Source organism: Danio rerio, chromosome 6 (assembly GCF_052040795.2).
Source record: "Danio rerio strain M-AB ecotype USA chromosome 6, GRCz13ab, whole genome shotgun sequence".
Taxonomy (NCBI): domain Eukaryota; kingdom Metazoa; phylum Chordata; class Actinopteri; order Cypriniformes; family Danionidae; genus Danio; species Danio rerio.
The window spans coordinates 34361767-34383601 of NC_141026.1; the positions used below are offsets into that span (position 1 = coordinate 34361767).

The 21835-nt window shown below is 32.7% G+C and overlaps 1 long non-coding RNA gene across 3 annotated transcripts; it reads right to left on the reverse strand.

Annotated features, from left to right (window-relative positions):
• Nucleotides 1-1954: 1954 nt before the first annotated feature.
• On the reverse strand, nt 1955-21762 carry LOC147836400 (uncharacterized). 3 transcript variants are annotated; one of them, XR_015493868.1, is made up of 6 exons: nt 21412-21762; nt 21251-21316; nt 14493-14579; nt 14273-14386; nt 6252-6315; nt 1955-2292 (listed from the first exon to the last, which is right to left on the reverse strand). It is a non-coding gene; the product is annotated as an uncharacterized LOC147836400 (long non-coding RNA). The 3 variants fall into 3 exon arrangements; XR_015493869.1 differs by having other exon boundaries at nt 14493-14576; nt 21412-21742; XR_015493870.1 differs by lacking the exons at nt 1955-2292; nt 14493-14579 and having other exon boundaries at nt 21412-21534.
• Between the last annotated feature and the right edge of the window lie 73 nt (nt 21763-21835).

The window sequence follows — 21835 nt, forward strand, 5'->3', positions numbered from 1 at the left end:
CACTGTAAAATGTTTGATCTTAAATTTATAGTAAATTACTGGCTAATAATTGCATTACTTTCACAGTACGGTACTGTATGTAAATCAAGTTGTCTGCAGGGTCTTAAATCTCAAAAACAAAATTTTAGGCCTTAAAAAGTCTTAACTTCACAGAAATATTGTGTTGTAGGTCTTAAATCTTATTTTAACAGTTCTTAATTTTCCTTTGTTCATGCATAGCTAACCAATCTAATCTGGCCAACACCCAATCACAGACAATCCATCTTAATAAAACTTTGAGTTTCCACTCTGTTTACCATAATGGTTTATTTATTTTTTCTAACAATAACATTTGTTTAAAAGTTCTCCCTGTATTAACTGCTGAGGATACTGGGATACTGCCATTATTAATGTTGTTAATTAATGTTATTTTTATTATTGTATTATTAAATGTGCTCAATTATAATCAGTTTTTGATAGAGGAACTGAAAATCTTTTTAAACTGTGATATACATAAAAAAATCCATAGCGTTTAGCTCTGTATAAGTCTAAAATTTCATTCCTAATGGTTTCAAAAATGTCTTTCAGTTCAACTTGATGGAGCTTGCAGAAACCCTGGTAAATTCACAGTAAGTTACTGTGGGGTACTTCATAATAACAATAATTCTGTAAATATTTCTAAATATCAAAAAGGTGCCTTTACTAGCATAAAAGTATTCATTTCTATGTTGAATAAAACATTAATAGTGTTTGAATTCCTATAACTAACATGCAAACAATAGACATTTTTACAGTAATTTGCTGTGATTATGATGCCAGTCTTGATTTCACAATAAAATTCTGAATTTGTCAAATTTAACAGTTAAATTCTGTAAAGTGACACTAATGTAATTTACTGTAAAAAAAAAATAACATGTTAACATGGCAGCAAGTAACATGGTGTAAAATTCTGGGAATTTATTAGAGTGCAGAAGGATGCCCATGATCCATGAAAACTAAAAATGCGCTGTAATGCACGTAAGGCCAGTAGTTGGCGTTGTAACTTGGTAAAGAAACATAACACTACAAATATGCACACACAGTCCTGTAGCCTACTAATGTTGTTTTTATCAATCATTTATACCCATAAACAGCACATGAAATGTATATGTGCAGTAGATCTTTGTTTACACTGCCAAAAATGCAGTCCTTCAGAAAACGAGTGCATTTTTGCATAATGCATTTTGCCATTGATATATAAATTAAAGACCAAAGCTTAAAATAAAAAAGCTTTCAGTTTTTAATGAAAATAGTCAACTTTGTGTGTTCCAGATTGTACTATTTTAGGGTGTCCTTTTGGACTTGTCTGCTTTTAATGTGATAAGGTTGCCATTTTTTGGTCTTTTTAATTTTAGCTGCAAGGCTTTCCTTCTTCTCCCACTGTTGCTCTTCTTTATCACCCTGCCTTGGGGCAACAGTGTATAGTGCCCCCCTTCTACTGCCACTTTAGTCTGTGAAAACCACATATTAAATTTGCCTGGCACAAGTCACTTCATTTAGCGCTCAGCTAAATTCCTCACTGGGCCATTCATCCATGTACAAAGTATGGACACACATCTCACACAAAGAAAACTAGTGAAGCATAATATTGAGGAAGTTACATACATTTCAGTCTTTGTTGGCAGTGTCATGCTGTTTTGTTCCACATAATTTAGTAGCTTATAGAAAAGGGGGTGGTATGGTTCTGCTGTGTTGTCATACTTAAGTGTAGAATGGAAGCAGTTGTTAGGAATACTGTCTAAATGGCCTTCTCTTGATGCATGTGCCGGATGTGTGTGTTTTTTTTTTTCTTCTTGGTGTTTGAGGCCTCATGCATCACTGGTGACCTCATAAATTCTTCTATTAGCTTCAGAATTATCAATTGAATTTATGGTATGTTTATGGGATAACAATCTAGGCAAATTTTTCTCCCTTGCAATTTTATTTTGTTATTTTTGGCTTTATTATGAGAGTAAGTGATAGAAAGTATAGCTATAGAGAGTAGCTATAGAAAGCAAAGTCGTAAAGAGAACTCAAACTTTGGAAAAAAATAATATGTCAAAATGTCATGAAAACAAATGTTTTATGTTACTTCAACTTATTGTAATAAGTCATTAATAAGTTTGACTTATTGTCATCAGGTTTCAACAAAATCTTTTAGGTTATACAAAGTTTAACTTAATATTTTTATACAGTTTGATTGATGTAAGTTGTTCCCAGCAGATGGAAGGGCATCCATTGCATAAAACATATGCTGGATAAGTTGGCGGTTCATTCCGCTGTGGTGACCCCAATCTAATAAAGGGACAAAGCCGAAAAGAAAATGAATGAATAAATGAAGTTGAGATAACTCAAAAAAGTTAGGTTGATTCAACAAAAAAATTGAAGGCAGCTAGAATTAATTTTACACTGCTGCTGTCAGTGATAACGGCTTTGTTTTTTTGCTTTTTTTTAAACCTTCTAAAGTTACAATAGACTTGACTTTTCGGTCATCTACAGTCATCGCGTCGAACTCCTCTCTCAGTTTGAAATCGATTTCTGTAGATTTGAAAGTGTGAAAACGTCGCATTCCTTGGAAATTATGGATGTGGGTTTGGTCATGTTGGCAACTTGATGCTTGGCAAAGCCAACACCGATTCCTTTTGTGTTAAACTAACTTAATTTCACTGCAAATCATAGCTTTTTACACTAGTGGTAATGAATTCATATTCATTAGTATGATCTCATTCGTTCATTTTAGTGAATGACAATTGGGTGTGAGAGTGGGGTTTGGGCATCCGGATCTCACAAGGAAACATAATTATTTATTTAGGAATTCATACAAAAATGTACAATTTTTAAAAGGAGGCGTGTCAGTCAACCCCACCCCTAAACCCAACCATCATTGGCAGATAAGCAAATTGTACTAAATTGTATGAATAAGATCATTCGATTTCATACAAATTAGCCACTAAATCAAAAAGTTACAAATTGCAGTGAGATTGCGATGGTTTGAGGCATGCCTGCTATTAATTTATATTTAATATAAAAGTATATTTTCAATCAAAATAAATTTTATGAATTTATACAAATCTACTTTTCTGACAAAACGTAAAATGTTTACGTTTCCTCATAAGATCAGGCTGGTAAAATCTAAAAATCTAAAATCTTGGCTTAATCTGTTACCACCACAAATATATATATTTGAAGTTATTAGAACTTAAGAGTAACAAATAAATTATTTCTCAAAGTTGCTTGCATAAATAAACATGATAATAATTTAAATCTTAAAGGTTCATTTGTAAATATCAACTGACTAGCATGTGCTAATTTCATTAAACTTTTAATAAGCAATTTTAATTTCCTTTCAGATCATCCTCAACCTAACCGCAGACTCTACTCTTCTCCACAATGGTAACTCTACAAAACTTCTCATTGTACAGTCTGACACTATGCATGCTGGGAACTAGAAATCTGTGACTTTTTATGTATGCAACTGTGATGTACTTTCACTTACACTCACCGACCACTTTATTAGGTACACCTGACCAACTGCTCGTTACCGCAAAGTTTTAATCAGCCATTCACATGGCAGCAACTCAATGCATTTAGGCATGTAAACATGGTCAAGACGATCTGCTGCAGTTCAAACTGAGAATCAGAATGGGGAAGAGGGGTGATTTACGTGACTTGGTTGTTGGTGCCAGACAGGCTGGTCTGAGTATTTCAGAAACTACTAACGCACAACCATCTCTAGGTTTTACAGAGAATGGTTCGCAAAAGAGAAAGTTCTGATAGATAGGCAACAGTAGCTAAATAACTTCTGTGGGCGCAAATACATTGCATGTGATGGCAGATGTCAGAGGAGAAGGGCCAGACTAGTTGAAGCAGATAGAAAGGCAACAGTAGCTCAAATAAGCACTCATTACTCGTTACGTTAGATATGCAGAAGAGCATCTTTGAATGCACAACACAACCAACCTTGAGGCAGATGGGCTACAGCAACAGAAGATCACACTGGGTGCCACTCCAGTCAGCTAAGAACAGTAAATTGAGGCTACAATTCACACAGGCTGACCAAAATTGGACAATAGAAGATTGGAAAAATGTTGCCTGGTTGAAAGTTTCGATTTCTGCTGCAATATTTGGATGGTAGGGTCAGAATTTGGCATCAACAACATGAAAGCATGGATCAATTCTGCCTATCAGCGGTTCAGGCTGCTGGTGGTGGGGTAATGGTGTGGGGGATATATTCTTGGCACACATTGGGCTTATTAGTACCAATTGAGTGTCATTTCAACAGCACAGTCTACCTGAGTATTGTTGCTGACCATGTCCATCCCTTTATGACCACAGTGTAATCATCTGCTGATGGCTACTTCCAGCATGATAACATGTCATGTCATAAGGCGCGAATCATCTTAGACTAGTTTCTTGAACATGACAATGAGTTCACTGTACTCAAATGGCCTCCATAGTTACCAGAACTCAATCCAATAGAGCACCTTTGGGATGTGGTTGAACAGGAGATTTGCATTATAGAGGTGCAGTCGACACATCTGCAGCAACTGCGTGATGCTATCATGTCAATATGGAGCAAAATCTCTGAGGTATATTTTCAGTACCTTGTTAAATTTATGCCATGAAGGATTAAGGCAGTTCTGAAGGCAAAAGGGGGTCCAACCCGGTACTAGTAAGGTGTACCTAATAAAGTGTCTGGTAAGTGTATATTAGTTAAGTAAAGTAATTAAACTGTTCAGCTTTACAGATGACAACTTTTCAACATTGTAAAGAAACATAATAAAAAAATATTTAATCTGCCATTTTTTGTAAGAAAGCCACTGACAGTCATTCAAGTCTATGGCATTAGCCAAATAACTAACGGCTAATGCCAATGCAGTGGCATTTAAGGGAGGGCAATTACATTGTGTTTTATTTTAGTAGATGTCAATTCAGTTCAATTTACCTTTATTTGTATAGCGCTTTTACAATGTAGATTGTGTCAAAGCAGCTTCACATAGAAGATTATTGTAAATTGAAACTGTAGTTCAGTTTTTGGAGTGGAGGCATCACTATGCTGATTAAAATGTTAAGAAATTGCTAAATAAGGTAAACTGATTGCCTCTTCACTAATTGGTAACATATTACCTTAAATATGTACAAGAAATATCTATTGTGCAAGAAAAATGTACAGCAAATATGTTGTATTTAATAAAAGGCATTGCATAATAGAGTAATATTGTATATTGTCTAAATAGGTTTCTGTTTTCTCTACCAATGTTGTGCCTATGACCTTGTCCTTATGATATTGATGCATTTATTGTGATGGAAAAAATAGTAAATAAAGTATATGTTTTTTTTATTATTATTAAATGTGTGTTTAATGAAAAAAGTGTGTTCTCTCTATGAATATTAGGTTTCAACAAACATATTAGGGTTGAATTAAAATGATTTACAACCACATGTATACCAAAAAACGATCCTGTGATGAATCTTAATCAGAAATTTTTATGTTACAGTCTATTGTTTAGTAATTAAAGAGAAAAAAGAAATTAAAACTTTAACTTGTATATTTTAATTTGCCATTGTTTGTTTACAATTATTCTTCGGGGAAATGTAAAAGAACTACCTAAAAGATAATTAAGTAATCTTAACTTTTTTGTCACTGGTGTTCTCATCTTGCAATGGGAGATTTAGCATTTTTCAAAATGACACATTATTACTAAAAACATTGACTGTACCATCTGCACTCTGGTCTCTGCCTTCAGGTATGTCATTATCTCATTTGTGTCTCTGTTACCACATTGTAACAAGAATTCTGCTGTGGTAAAGCATCCACTTCAAAAGAAAATCATTCTTTGAGTAAAACTAGACAAAATGCGCCTAAAACAATGCATTTTAATGTAAATATCAAACAACCAAGTTCAGTTTGTTCCACTAGAAAAAAAAAGTGATCAGGAAAATAATCATGACACAATTATAAAGGTCTCATGTTTATGACAGATTTATGACAAGTTATGTTGTCTTGGTAATGTCAAGCTGTCATGATAAAGACAGTAGTTTTATTGCCGGGCACAATTTTGTACTTGTTTAAGTTGTCATGCCAAAGACATCTCAAACAAAGTCACCTTTTCATTTCAAATGACATTTTCTGAGCTAATGACACTTAATGACAGTTGCCATAAGCATGCATAACATGTCGTTCATATATTCATGTTATATATGGTTGTCATACTCTTATGAACACCCCCTGTAAAGTAAAAGTAAAGTGTTACCTGAGGCTCCAAGAACACTTTTGTGTTTACTTCAGGAAAAATGATGTGTTGTGCACACCTTGACCTGACACAGGAGAAAAGATATAAGATATATTTATTTACATTGTTTTTGCCACAAAAAAAGTACAGTGGCCGAGAGAGCTTAATGTGCTGCAATTTGAGAAGACGTGTAATACAAAAAATGCCAGCAAATTAAGAAAAGATCTTTATCCGCTTGACAGCACATGTGTTGCAACTCCTCACAAAGCAAACACATTAAAAATGTGCAGCATTTTCACACAATGAAAACAAATTAACAAAACGTGCTGCATTTTATCATGACGCAAACAATTTATGACAACGTGCTGCATTTTCTCAAAATACTTGCAAAAACATCGGACAACAACGTAAATGTTTCAAGTGGATCCAGATGCTGCTGTGCCGTGACTATTGCTCAGTGAAGTTGTAGGTGATCTTTGAAAGGTGAGTTTTTTTATTTGTTTATTTTAACATTCTGATTCCCTTGTTGTATTTTATTGGCCTAAATAACCATAACCTAAATAGCCAGATTTGTCACATATCAGAGTCCTCTTGAAACATTCCCATTGTGTTTCATGATATTTGAAAGAATTTGTGAGAAAATGCAGCACGTTTTTAAACATTTTCCTTAATTTGCTGGCGTTTTTGTAATTGCATGTGTTTTCTTAAATTTCTTAAACTTAAATTTTTCTTAAATGTGTTTCTCTCTCGGCCACCCTAAATGTGTTCATGGAGCTGTATGATCACAATTAAACCACTGAAGTCACATGGAATGTTTTGACAATGTTTTTGGTTCCTTTTCTGGACTTCGTTTCGTGATCATTGCTGTCATTGGGGTTTAGAGAGCTCACCGATTTCATCTAATATATATATATATATATATATATATATATATATATATATATATATATATATAATTTCTAAGAGAAGTAATAATGTAATAGAGCAATTTAAGAACAACTAACGTTGAAAATAATGTGCAATATTTAATATACATAAAAACTTACTTTGTAATGTTTTTGTTTCTGATATAATGTTAAATATGCTATATTGTAAGCACTTATTTAAATAAAAATGTACCACTTAACCGTGTGAATAAGGGGAGGCAATATTGCACACGTGTTTATTGTAAGCATCCCTGAGTCACAAGCTCATTAGCAGAGTGTGAAAAAACAGCAACAGAGGTGTCATTGTTTCTCACCGAACCGTGTCACCAGTTGGGTTTTATGCTGAGACTTTTCACAATTCCCTTGCAACTATATTTAGCAAATTTCATGGCTTTTACATCTGCATTTCCCCTTTTAAATAAAGAAGCAGAAACATACCCTTAAGCATCTTCTGTTTTGCAAATCATTAACCCACATCTCTGGGAGAAAAATGTATGAAGTCAATGTTTCATAAAGAATTGAGAACAAAATCTTATTTTGCCTGTTTTTGCTTTACTCTTTATGGGCATAGTACATTTAAAATAAATAAATGCTCAAATTTGCTCACACTAAATTTTTTTATTCCCAATGCTGAACACAAAACAAGATATTTTGAAGACTTTTGGAAGCTCGTAGGCACTGAGACCCAAGGATACAGTTTCCACCATTCTTATATACAGTTGAGGTCAGAATTATTAGCCCCCATGTTTATTTTTTCCCCCAATTTCTGTTTAATGCAAGAAGATTTTTTTCAACACATTTCTAAACATAATAGTTTTATTAACTCTTTTCTAATAACTAATTTATTTTATCTTTGCCATGATGACAGTAAATAAAATTTGACTCAATATTTTTCAAGACACTTCTATACAGCTTAAAGTGACATTTAAAGGCTTAATTAGGTTAACTAGGCAGGTTAGGCTAACTAGTCAAGTCATTTTATAACAATGGTTTGTTCTGTAGATTATCAAAAAATATATATAGCTTAAAGGGGCTAATAATTTTGACCTTAAAATGTTTTTGAAAAAATTAAAAACTGCTTTTATTCTAGCCGAAATAAAACAAATAAGACTTTCTTCAGAAGAAAAAATATTATCAGACATACTGTGAAAATGTCCTTGCTCTATATTATTATATATCTATTATAATATTTAAAAAAAGAAAATTCAAAGGGGGGCTAATAATTCTGACTTTAAATGTATATATTTTCTGTGTTCAACAGAAGAAAAAATCTCGAACAGATTTTAAAGGAGTGAAGGTTAAATGATGACAGAATTGTAATGTTGGGGTGAACCATCCATGTCAAGACTTGGCCTTCTTTGAAAACCTAAGAATGCACTTAGAATAAATGATCAGGTCGTCAGCGATGCTTGTGTTTGCCTGATATTTCCAGGCCCCTTACTCACCCTCACATGGGCCTGACATTGAGCTCTAGTTTCACATTAAAATTAGTAAAGTTAAAGTTACAGGGTCACTATACCACGAATGAAAAACTTGGACTACAAATATTCATAAACAGCATCTCAGACAACTGTAAGCATTAAACTGACATAAACTGAGTAGTCAATGAATAATTATATTATATTATATTATATTATATTATATTATATTAAATTATATTATATTATATTATATTATATTATATTATATTATATTATATTATATTATATTATATTATATTATATTATATTATATTATATTATATTATATTATATAGTATATAAGTTGAAGTCAGAATTATTAGCCCAATCAATCAATCTCTGTTTAACGGGAAAAAAGTTAGTTTTAATAACTCTTTTCTAATAACTTTCACTGCCATGATGGCAGTAAATACAATTTTAATAGATATTTTTGGAGAGACAAGTATTCAGCTTAAAGTGCAATTTAAAAACTTAAGTAGGTTAATAATTATAATAATTAGGCAAGTCATTGTAAAACAGTGGTTTGTTCTGTAAAAAAATCTGAAAACAATATTGCTTAAAGGTGCAGGTGATCAGCCAAAAAGCTAACAGTTGGCATAATATCTTTAAAAACACAGTCCCTCCCCTGCTGTCTAAAGCTATGCCTCCTGAAATCATAAATGTGCACCTTAAAGCTGCCAGTAGACACTATATCATGTCCTTTACCAGTTAAAAAACATTACAAGTACTTTATAATGCTACAAATCCGAACAAAAAACTGTAGTATATCTAGCACGTTTTCAGTTGTGTAGCAAGCAAAACTTGTTATAATGTGCAATATTTCATGCATGCAAGGATTGCTTGTCTCACTCTCTCAAGCACTTTGTCCTAAAGCAACTATGCTTATATGCTTGGTCAACAGGGTGCAGGAATTACACTTATTACTAAGAAATTCTTACATGCTATTTCAGACTGAAGTAGCATGGTAGACAATATAGGGAGCGCCTCACAGGTTGTCATTGTTCAACCAATGTGAATATAAAATCAACTTCACCTCAGTAAAGCAGGCTAGGCAGAATAATGCTATTATGGTTTTTGTTAGTTTATTTTAACATCCTAATTCCCTTGTCTTTTGTATTTTATTAGCCTAAATAACCATAACCTCAAAGCCAAGTCCGTCACATTTTAGGGTTTTCTTGAAACTGTGTTCCGTGCTATCCCGTGTTTGCGTTGTAAGGAATTTTAGCACGTGTGACAACATATGGATTAAATGCAGCATATTAAGCTCTCTCGGCTATTATACAAAAGTGTTCATGAAGCCTTTAAATTAAATCACTTATTTACTTATGTTTTGTTATAAAACTAACAAAAAACTACATTATCAATGATGTAAAAGATCATTTATGAAACTAAAAAATAGTCACATCAATCTTTTGCCAGAAGATTTCACGCGTAAACGGCAGATCTGCATGAACAGTGTCGAGCAGTTGTACAAATCTACATTTGTTGACAGATTGTCAGCCCAACAAATTTTAATTGGATGAACCTTTTTTAGTCTTATGCCTTATAAAGCATACAAAAATACATATAAATACATTTAGATCATTTACTTAAATCATTACTATTGAGACTTTTGACCAGCACAACAAAAAATATTTCTGAAGACAATCAATACTGCACCTTTAATGGGACTAATAATATAGACCTTAAAATTATTATTTCTTTAAATAAAAAACAGCTTTTATTTGATCTGAAAGAAAACATTAAAGACTTTCCTTAGAAGAAAAAATATTATCCAAAATACTGTGAAAAATTCCTCTGTTTACCATCATTTGGGAAATATTTCAAATAGAAAAAAAATAACAGGAGGGGTGTTATCTAATAGAAGTTGAATCAACATTACATTTAATTTGAACTTCCATTGAAATTGACAAAATAATAATAATAATTTAGATAATTGATTAAGATAATAATAATTTTTAATAATTTAGTAACTTAAATTAACATTGTCATGGGTTATGTATTTCGGACTTTGAAACAGAAACAAATCAATGCATTTTATTTGCCAACAATATCATTTAAAAATATTATTTCTTTTTCAGTTCAGTTAATATAATTGTCAATTATGCATCAGAATTGTATTTTTAGAACATTTTGAGTAGAATTTTAAGTAGTCTTATCTCTTTTTCTTTTAAGTACAGGTCAGTATATTTATTTTAATTTCCCAATATATTTGTATTCTTAATGAGTATGGCACATTAATTTACATATTCTTTTAATAAAAAGCTATTTAACACAATAGCATAGACATGCTAATACATGTTAGCTATGTGGTAAAACAAGGCAGAAACATGCTAGTAATATGCTAATCTGCGTTATCCCAATGGTAAAACAAAAAACATACTAGCAACATTGTTAGTCATTCTGCAGATGTGGGAAACATGTTAGAAACATGTTACCATAAAACAAACTAAGCATGTTAATCAGCACATTAGGTAAACTTGTCAGCATTGTGATAAAACATGCTAGAAACATGCTAACATGTTCATTCATGACATACCCACATGCTTTCTAGCACTGCTCAATGGGATAGCTCACTTAAAACTGAAAATTATTTTATTATTTACCAAACTTGATCCAAACCTGTTTGATTTTCGTCTGTTAAACACTAAACAAGATATTTTAAAGAAAGACAGAAACCTGTAACCATTGTCTTCCATAATAGTTGTTTTTCCTACTATGTAAGTTAACGGTTACAGGCTTTCAGCTTTCTTCAAATTATCTCATTTAGTGTTTATCAGAATAAAGAAACTTATGAGGCTTTGGAAGGACTTTAGGTTGAGTAATTGCAAGCAATTTTTCTTTTTAAGGTGAACTATCCCTTTAAGCAGTAATTTGTTTAGTCAAGTTAGAAACATAATTTCAGCATTTTAAGGAATGCTAGCATGGTGCTAAATCATTCCGGAAACAGGCTAGTAGCTGAACCTTATCAAAATTAAACATGGTTTTATTAGAGTAAAGGTGTAGTAACCATGGCATACTGATCACCATTTGTATAACCACATTTTTACTACAAATACCATAATTAAATTAATCTATTCCAAGCGTAGTGAAACTATGTTTACATTTTTGTGGTATTTTATTTGAAGTAAAACCCATAACGTTGTCCCAAAAGTTTTTGCTGACAAACTATTTAGAAACTGTAATTTACGTAAAGACTACTTCTATGTCCCTTGTACTTTTTGCCACATTTTTCAATTAATATGTGCTATATTGTTTACCAATATTGCCGTCTCGATCATTAAAGAAGATTAATCTTTATTACTTCAAGAAAAGTTTCTATTAAAAAGTTTAGACCTCGGTCTAATGGCGCTATCAGTTTTTCAGACAAAACTGCTTATACAGGGTAGTTATCGTGACTTTATTCACGACTCAACACAACAGCGATTTCAAACGGTTTGGTACTTTTAAAGTCCTGTGAATTGAGAAATATTTCCTACCCCTTCTCTGTTTTTGTGGTGCAGTGTGTGTATTTTGTGTGGACACACATGGCTCAATCACCCAAAGATACTGACTTGTGTTGCGAGTGGGACTGTTGACTGTGAGTTGTTTCCTATTCCTAGTGGGATCATTTGTTTTATCTGCTGAAGGTCTTTGTTTCCCCAGTGCTAGCAGGACCAGATTAAGAAGTGCACACTGGATGGATGACTGCCGGCTGAATGAAAGATTGGCGTAGATGTCTGCTTATTTACTCTTTCAGACCTTAGTCTGTCAGAGAAACAAACCCAGTGGGGGGGACTGCGTGTTTGTCGTTATGTTGTTTTACTTTGTTTTTGTATCTCAGCATTTCTCACCTGTAAAAATGTAATATATTCTGTGATATTACTATCAGATGAAAAAAAATAATTTGCTTTTATGTCATATTCTATAACATATTAGGGTCTGGTTTGGTCTGTAAGAACTTCAGAAATATGGCCGAAAAGGTATTGTTTTTAGATAAAGCAATGAAACTTTGTAAGTGCTTTGAGAAACTTGTTTTTATACAGTTGAAGCCCCCTGTTTTTTTTTCCCCAATTTCTGTTTAACGGAAAAAAGATTTATTCAACACATTTCTAAACATAATACTTCTAATAACTCTCTTGTGTCAATAACTCATCTCTAATAACTGATTTATTTTATCTTTGCCATGATGACAGCAAATAATATTTGACTAGATATTTTTTAAGAAACTTCTGTACAGCTTAAAGTGACATTTAACGGCTTAGTTTAATTAGGTTATCTAGGCAGGTTAGGGTAATTAGGCAAGTTATTGTATAACAATGGTTTGTTCTGTTTGTTTGGAAACATTTTGGAAATATTTAAAAAAATAATAAAAATTCAAAGGGAGTTTAATAATTCTGATTTTAACTGTATATACAAAAAAATACAACCATTGGACCAATATGCATAGAGTCAAAGCACTTTATGCAATATTATCTAAGATATATTAGTGCCAAAAAGCTTTTGTAAAATGTCTTTAGGATTTTTCCTGAATCTTACACATTGTTTTAGGACTAATTAGTTTTTGGTAACTTCTTAGAAACAATTTTAGATTTTAAATAGTTTGTAGAATAATGCTGTAAAAACAAGATTTTTTAATTTACATTGACTCAATAATGATGAATACATCATAATTAATGCAGTTTTATATGAAAAATGTAAAGTTATAACTGTTAATATCATAGTTCAAATACTTGTTATAATTTGAATACATTGTGAGGGTTAATTCAGATGTTACCTCTTTTATGTGTCAACTCAGAAGTCAATCTGAGGCAAAAATAAAAAAAACAAAAACAAACAAACAAAAATGTGGCTTTGCTTCATGGTGCAAAAAGCAGGGTTTTCTTAATGTATCAAACTGTAGTCTGTTACTGAAAATATCTTTGATAATTGATAACAAACTTTTAGTTTTCAGAAAAGTGAATACTTTTTGGGAGACAACAGTTTCATGATGCCTTTGAAGCTATGTTAAACATTACATTAAAGGGTATCATCTGAAATTCACGCTTTATTTTAATATTTAACTCTTTTTCTGGATGTTTTATAGTTGGTTGAAAAATGAAGAATAGAAAATTGTGTATATTTCAAAAAAATCTAATTGAGTACATACAGATGAAGCCAAAATGATTTTCTCAAATCTTTTTCAAATATTTCCCAAATTATTTTTAACAGGAATTTCTCACAGCTTTTTTCTTTTGGAGAAAGTCTTATTTGTTTTATTCAAGTATTTATTTTTAAAATCATTTTGAGGTCAATATTGTTAGCCCCCAATATTTTTTTTTGATTGTCTAAAGAACAAACCATCATTATACAATGACTTGCTTAATTACACTGATTTGCCTAATTCACCTAGTTAAGCCAATAAATGTCACTTAAAGCTGAATACTAGTATCTCATATCTAGTAAAATATTATGTACTGTCATCAGGCAAAATTAAAAGAAATCAGTTATTAGGAATGAATTAATAAAACTTATGTTTAGAAATGTGTTGGAAATTATTTTTAAACAGGGGCTAATAATTCAAGCGGGCTAATAATTCTGATTTTAACTGTATTTTGTAACCCTTATTATCTGTAATAAGATTCAATATTATGAATTAAAGCATCTAAATATATTAACCTGACCTGTCTCAACTTACCCTGAACATGGAGTAAGCTGGGCCACTGAATCGACTTTATTTAAGAAGTCATATTTCTGTGTCCCTGTGTTACTGCAGCTTTTCGAAAAGCACAGACGAACAGAAAGCAAGAGCCTGGTGGAAAAAGAGACACACGATTCAGAGGTGGTCGGTTGCCACCAACATTGTGACAAGTGTGCAACAACTTCCCAGCCTTGTTTATTGCTGGAGAACAGCATGCCTTCGGGACGGAGAGGTCCGTGTTTTGGACAGGTCAGGGGGCAGGACTGTGCCAGATGAAATACTTCAAACAGCTTTAGATTGCCTGCTTTGACATACACATACACTGGGGTTAGGTCACTAAATAGATATTGATCCATGTAGCTACTTCTCCAGAACCTGTTGTGTGTGACATCTGAAAAAGATAAAAATAAATGATGGGAAGGCTGATCTTTTCTCTCACCCTGGCTTGACTTGACCCTTGTAGCCGGCCTAAGGCCTGTACAGGGATGAAGAGAACGAAGAAATAGGAAATAAAGTATCTTTGCAATCAAAAATAAATTGATGTTGAGAAATTAATATTTGGCTTTGCAACAATAACTGTATTTTATTAATATGCACTATATATATATATATATATATATATATATATATATATATATATATATATATATATATATATATATATATATATATATATATATATATATATGCTTTTAAACTTTGTTCATCAAAGAAGCCTGAAAAAGACAGTGTCAAAGTTTTGACATTCTATTTTTATTATAATTAATAATATAAAAATGCAAAACTATTACTTTATATTATTATATTAATGTTATATTTATTATAGTAAATAAAATATTTATTATAATATAATATCATATTTATTTTATTTAAGTATAATTATATTTTTATATATTAATATTTTATATTAATATTAACCATCTTAAGTATTACTATTAACTAAAAATGTATTGTTGTTCTTCTTCTTATTATTATTAATAATCATAAGATTAACCCCATTTGTTTTTTTTATATTATTATAAAAATGTTTAGCTGTTATTTTAAATTAATATGACTATTTTCAGATTTTATTCACTATTGGCTTGTGATTTATTATTTTTCCAAAGCTAAAATAATATTAAACATAACGACCTATAACAGGGGCGACGCAGTGGCGCAGTAGGTAGTACTGTCGCCTCACAGCAAAAAGGTCGCTGGTTCGAACCTCGGCTCAGTTGGCGTTTCTGTGTGGAGTTTGCATGTTCTCTCTGTGCTCGTGTGGGTTTCCTCCAGGTGCTCCGTTTTCCCCCACAGTCCAAAGACATGCGGTACAGGTGAATTATTTGGTAGGCTAAATTGTGTGTGTGTGTGTTTCCAGAGATGTGTTGCGGCTGGAAGTTCATCCGCTGTGTTAAAACGTGCTGGATAAGTTGGTGGTGCATTCCGCTGTGGCGATCCCAGATTAATAAAGGGACTAAGCCGACAAGAAAATTAATAAATGAATGAACAACCAATAATAAGTTATCAATATTATTATTTTATTATTATTGTTTTATCATTATCATAATTATTATTATGTAGTGAGCAACGACAATAAGAATTATTATATTTTTCACAACCACAACATAATAATAATAATTTTATTACTGATATTTTCCGGCTGATTTTATTTACTACTGTTTTGCGATGTATTTTTCTCCTCGAAGCTGAATCAGTACATGTTCCGTCAGTGGCTGTGGTCATTAGCCATCCACCGCACTGTTCAGTCATCGCTTATTCCCATAAACAGCCAGCTCTTGTGACTATGAGCTGGTGTTTATCAAGTCCAAATGAAAAAAAGAGCCATTATGTCATCTGTCCAATGCCTGCATGACAACCATTTACCATCATATAGAGTGGGCAGCAAACTGTCACTCTTTAGATGTGATTTTATATTAACGTCATTCCAATGAAAGCAGTCCTCTGTGTTTTTATGGAATAGTTGTGATGTGGAGACTGCTATTATTGTTAGTGCATATGTGACCCTGGATCACAAAACCAGACTTATGTTGCACATGTCAATTAGTGGGAATATCCAAAAATACATTGTTTAAGTAAAAATGATTTTTTTTAATTTATGCCAGAATCATTAGAATATTAAGCAAAGATCATATTCTATGAAGATATTCTGTACATTTCTTTCCGTAAGTATATCAAAATTTAATTTATGAATAGTAACATGGATTGCTTAGATTTTACTGTGCTTCGAACAACTTTAAATTGTTTTTTTTTTGCAATATTTCATTTTTTCTTTTTGAAGATTTCAGACGTTTAAATAGTTGTATCTTGACCAAATATTATTCTATCACAACCATACATTGATGGCAATAGTTTTTATTCAGTTTTCAGATGATGTATAACTCTTAAGCTGTATGTACTGTTGGGGATGTTTTCATTCACTCTAGGGTGATTTTGTGTCTTAATTTGGCCACAACTTTTTCAGTTTCAAATAGCAGAATGATTTCCATGACAAATCTCGTTTTGACACAGATTTTGAGAAAATGCTTTGATTTTTTTTTTAAACTCAGTGATACACATTTCCATAAATCTGTTAATCAACATTAGTCCTGAATTAAACTACTAAATTGTTTAGAAAGTTACAGGATTTTAAATTTTAAATGCCAATTTCATAAATGATGTCACTGATTTGGTGAAAAGAAAACACACACAATGACATATTTTCAATTTAAAGAGTAATTGTACTGGATTTTTTTTTACATGTGAAACAACATTGCCTTTGATGCATTGTTTTTGATTGATTATAATTTTTTTCTCTACCTAATTAATTGGCAGTTTTAGCCCCATTGACTTCCATTATAACCACATTTTTTGACTGCAAAACCATAACACCTTAAAATCATGCATTTTTGATTGTTGGTGGTTTTCCTTGTTGGAAGAGGTAAAATTTGTCATTTTTACTGTTGATCATCAGTTGGCATCAATAACACTTTAGATATGCCTGTGCAAAAAAAGCTTAGTTTCTAGATTTTATAACAGCAGATTAAAGTGTGAGTATGTGTGTTTGTAAGTGTGTGACTGTGACCTTTAAGCATTTACGTTGCAAATGACTGTGTATTTATGCACCATCAAATGTGGTTATAATGAAAACCAATGCATTAAAGCCAACGTTTTTCCTAATATTTCACATGTCCAAGACTGTGATAAAAGGTAAAAAAAATTCCAGTCCACAATTACTTTTTATATTAAAAATATGTCATATTGTGTATTTTTTTCACCAAATCACTGACATCATTTGTGAACTTGTCAATTAAGGAGTTAAAATCCTGTAATTTTCTAAACAATTTAGTAGTTTAGATCAGAACAGAGGTTGACTAACTGATTTATGCAAAAAAGAAAAAAAAAACATCTGATTCATTTTTACAGCAGTTTATATCAGTGTATGTTTTCATCCCTAACATTATAAAAGGGTAGTAAAGTTGAACAGTGGACAAGGGTTCATTTTCAAAAAAATGACCCATATGTTTTTTGGTCCAAAGTCATTTTCTAAACAATATATTTATAATATTATAGACCTGTCAATGTTCAGGTTTTGGGCTTTTTGGCGTTTCATGAAGTGTTTTTCAGTCTAATGTAAAGAAAACATCCCAAATATTTTTGTCACACATTACACTATACATTTTTGACCATAGATTTTAATTACAATACTGTTTGAGCTGCTCAGAATGCTTTTTCTCTCCACATCAGCAGACCGGAAATGCCAGAAATGTATGCAAATGAGCTCATATGTGATGACATAGTGTCTTGTTTTCATTTGCGTTTGTGAAAGTATGGTGAAAAACTATTATTATTATTGATTTATTTTTATACCCTATTCACCTGCAGTGTTTTTTTTATGTTGTTGACCATATGGGCAGTTCTTTAAGCCAGGGGTTTCCAAAATTTTCATCCCACGACCCCCAAAATAACAATGCCAGTGACTCACGACCCCCCATTTCTTGGAGGTGGTTATAAACATACAAACCTTGCGCACACAACAATAGGCATATATAAACACGAGCATATTGTCAACACAAAAAAGTGCAACAGTCTAACAATCATATCATTTATGTAGTCATTTAATGATCTGTTCAATTTAATATTAACCTCACCTAAAAATGCTGGTGGCTGTTTTCAGCACAAGTCTATTCTTGGTTTAAATTTGGAGACCGCCTCTCAGAGATCATTCTTAATGTTCAGTTGTGGCCTCTATTTATTTTTAATGTATTTGATTGCCATAAAGGTGTCAGAAAGTTTAACTTGGTGCTACAAAATCAATCTGTTACATCTGACACTATTGCTGTAATGTTAATTTAACACAAACACACCAATGAAAAAAAAATTAAAGGCTGAAGGCTTTTCATTTGCATGTTGTTGCTTTTTTATGTAACCATTAACTACTATTTGTATCATCTGTGGGTTATGGATAAAACATGGTAATTATAATAGTTTAATAAAATTAATTTGACTTTTGGAAATCACCAAGAGACCCCCTGCAATGGTCCCGCGACCCCCATTTCGGGACCCACTGCTTTAAGCCATATACACCTTCCAGGATTTAAACTCTTGGTCATGTGTGAACTTGTTACTTTTTGTATAAGCATGTGATGCATTTAAGTTTTAATTAAGTTTGACTATACTTTTCCTTTTAGTAGGTTTCTTTATGTCTCCGTATAATTTTCCATTTAATTCCATTTATGCTTTTTGGACTTTTTCTTCGCTGTATAGGACACTTTTTAACAGGTTGTATGTCATGGACAGCTCTTCATGATCATTTAGAGAAAGATGGGTTGCATGATGAGAAATTAAATTCTGGACATTTTAACCAAGCGGTTCAGGAAGGACAGCATGTTATAGGTCTCCATTAAGGTTATTTATTCTTTAGTTGGTAGTTCTTTAACATTTGATGGCATTTGAAATCTTAATCACGTGTTAAGTTGAAGCCATTTGTATGTTAATGGTTCAGTGGCATGCAGTTCATGGATGTGTGTGGATGAGCAGCTTGGTTGGGACTTTCACACTGGGTCATTGACCACAGGAGTGAGAGAGAGAGAGAGAGAGAGGGAGAGAGAGAGAGAGAGAGAGAGAGAGAGAGAGAGAGAGAAAGAAAGAAAGAAAGAAAGAAAGAAAGAAAGAAAGAAAGAAAGAAAGAAAGAAAGAAAGAAAGAAAGTGAGTGTGTGACAGAATGTCTGTATGTGTGTTTGAGTGAGTGATTGTCTCTATGTGTGTGTCTGTCTGTGTGGATGTTTGTATGTGTGTTTGTGAGAGTATAATGTAATGTAATGTGTGTTTATCGTGTGGCCATTAACCCAAAGAGCTTCACAATCATAAGGGGGACGGAGTCTCTTTACACCACCAACAGTGTGCAGCATCCACTTGGATGATGTGACAGCAGCCACAGGACAACGACGCCAATGTTCTCACCACAAGGCAGCTACCAGTGGAGTGGAAAGATTATGTTACAGCCAATTCAGTAGATGGGGATGATTGGGAGGCCATGATCAGTAAGGGCCGATGGAGGGAATTTTGGCCAGGACACCGAGATTACACTCCTACTCTTTACGAGAAGTGCAATGGGATTTTTTTAATGCCCACAGAGAATCAGGACCTTGGTTTAATGTGTCATCTGAAAGATGGCGCTCACTGACCGTACAGTGTCCCCTTCACTTTACTGGGGCATTAGGACTCACAACAGACCACAGGTTGAGTGCCCTCTGCTCGCATCACTAACATCACTTCCAACAGCAACCTAGTTTTCCCATGTGGTCTGCCATCCAGGTACTGACCAGGCTCAGCCCTGCTTAGCTTCAGTGAGTAACCGTTCCTGGGCTTCAGGGTGATATGGCTGTGGCAAGTGAATAAGGGAGTGGATATGTGTGTGAGAGAGTGAGTGAGTGTCTGTCTGTAGGTGTCTGTGTGTGTGCTTGACTGTCTGTGTTTGTGAGAGTGAGCGACTTTCGTGCGTTTGTGTCTGTATGAATGTGTGTATATGAGTGACTGTCCATGATTGATTGAGTGTCTGTGTGTGTTAACTCTCCTCACTTATGTAGGAAATTGTACAATGTACTATTGTGGACGTTGTGTTTACCACTCAAGAAAATAGGTATTATCCTTTAATTTGATATATATATATATATATATATATATATATATATATATATATATATATATATATATATATATATATATATATATATATATATATATATATATATTGTTATAAAGATTTAATTTGATATAGCCTTATACTATAAAGTACAAATAAACTATTTATCATAAAAATATTTGTATAAAAAGCACATACACCATCCTTTCCTTATTAGTTATATTAGTTGTTTTTCAATAAAATGAAACCATAAGTGGGTTTTTAAAGTAAAAAAAAAAGTATTATTATTATTATTATTATTAATAATAAAAACAGTAGTAATTATTATTATTATTATTATCATTTACATATAAAAACAAGAAACAATATCTTAGGTTAGGAAAGCAATAATAACTGTTTAGTAATAAAGGTAACTATAGCTTATGGCATATTATAAAGTGTGTATGGATGGAAGGGCATCTGCTGCGTAAAACATGTGCTGGATAAGTTGGTGGTTCATTCCTGTGTGGCGACCGCGGATTAATAAAGGGACTAAGCCGAAAAGACAATGAATAATAATAATATTACTATTTTGTCATGTTGTGCCACTTATGAAGTCAAATCATGCAAACTCTGGAATGAAACATTATTGCCCACAACTCCTTGAAAGGAAAAGGCGGAAGCTGGGCATGTTTTGTACAAATGTTTAGCGTATTAGCATACACAACTGTAATTAAACCATAATTAGGGAGAAAAATTAGCGTCTGACACAATGAGGCTCAGTACGCCCGCCTGTTCTTTTGCATCTTCTTGTTTATCCGGGGAACAGAGCTTATGAAATAAACATTACCGACTGCTGAATTGTTATCATTACCTTGGAAAGCAAATAGGCTGCTGCGCGATGGAGAAATGAGGGAAGACGGAGGTGAAGAAGAGGGAGCTGGAAGAGATGTGTGTGAGAAATGAGGGTGGAAATTAGAGGAGGATTAGTGTTGATGCTAATGAAGCAATTAAAGAGTAAAGCAATTCACTCACCGTCTTTCTCACCACCTGATATCAGATCCTGCTTCACAGATATGCTTTAATGGAGAAATTAGGGGAAACAAATGTGTTTAAATGTGTCTATTAGGAAGCCACTTTTCACCTTCTCAGTCCATCGAGTGAAAAAAAGAGTCACGGATTTTACAGCTTTTTCTTAAGGCAATAATGCCACCAAAATGAACAAAACATCTCCACAAATTTAAGGTATATAGATAAAAAATGGCTCTAGCAAAGTTAAACAAAAAAAAAAATGCCACGACTATCGCTATTAAAATTAAACAACTTAAACTCAACTTGTTAATTAATATATTAATTCGCATCATTAGCTGTTTTTAGATCTTGCTCAGATTACCTTTTTTGCAGCGCCGAGCCTTACAGCCAATCAGAAACATTTCTGTTGAGTTCATGAACGCCACCG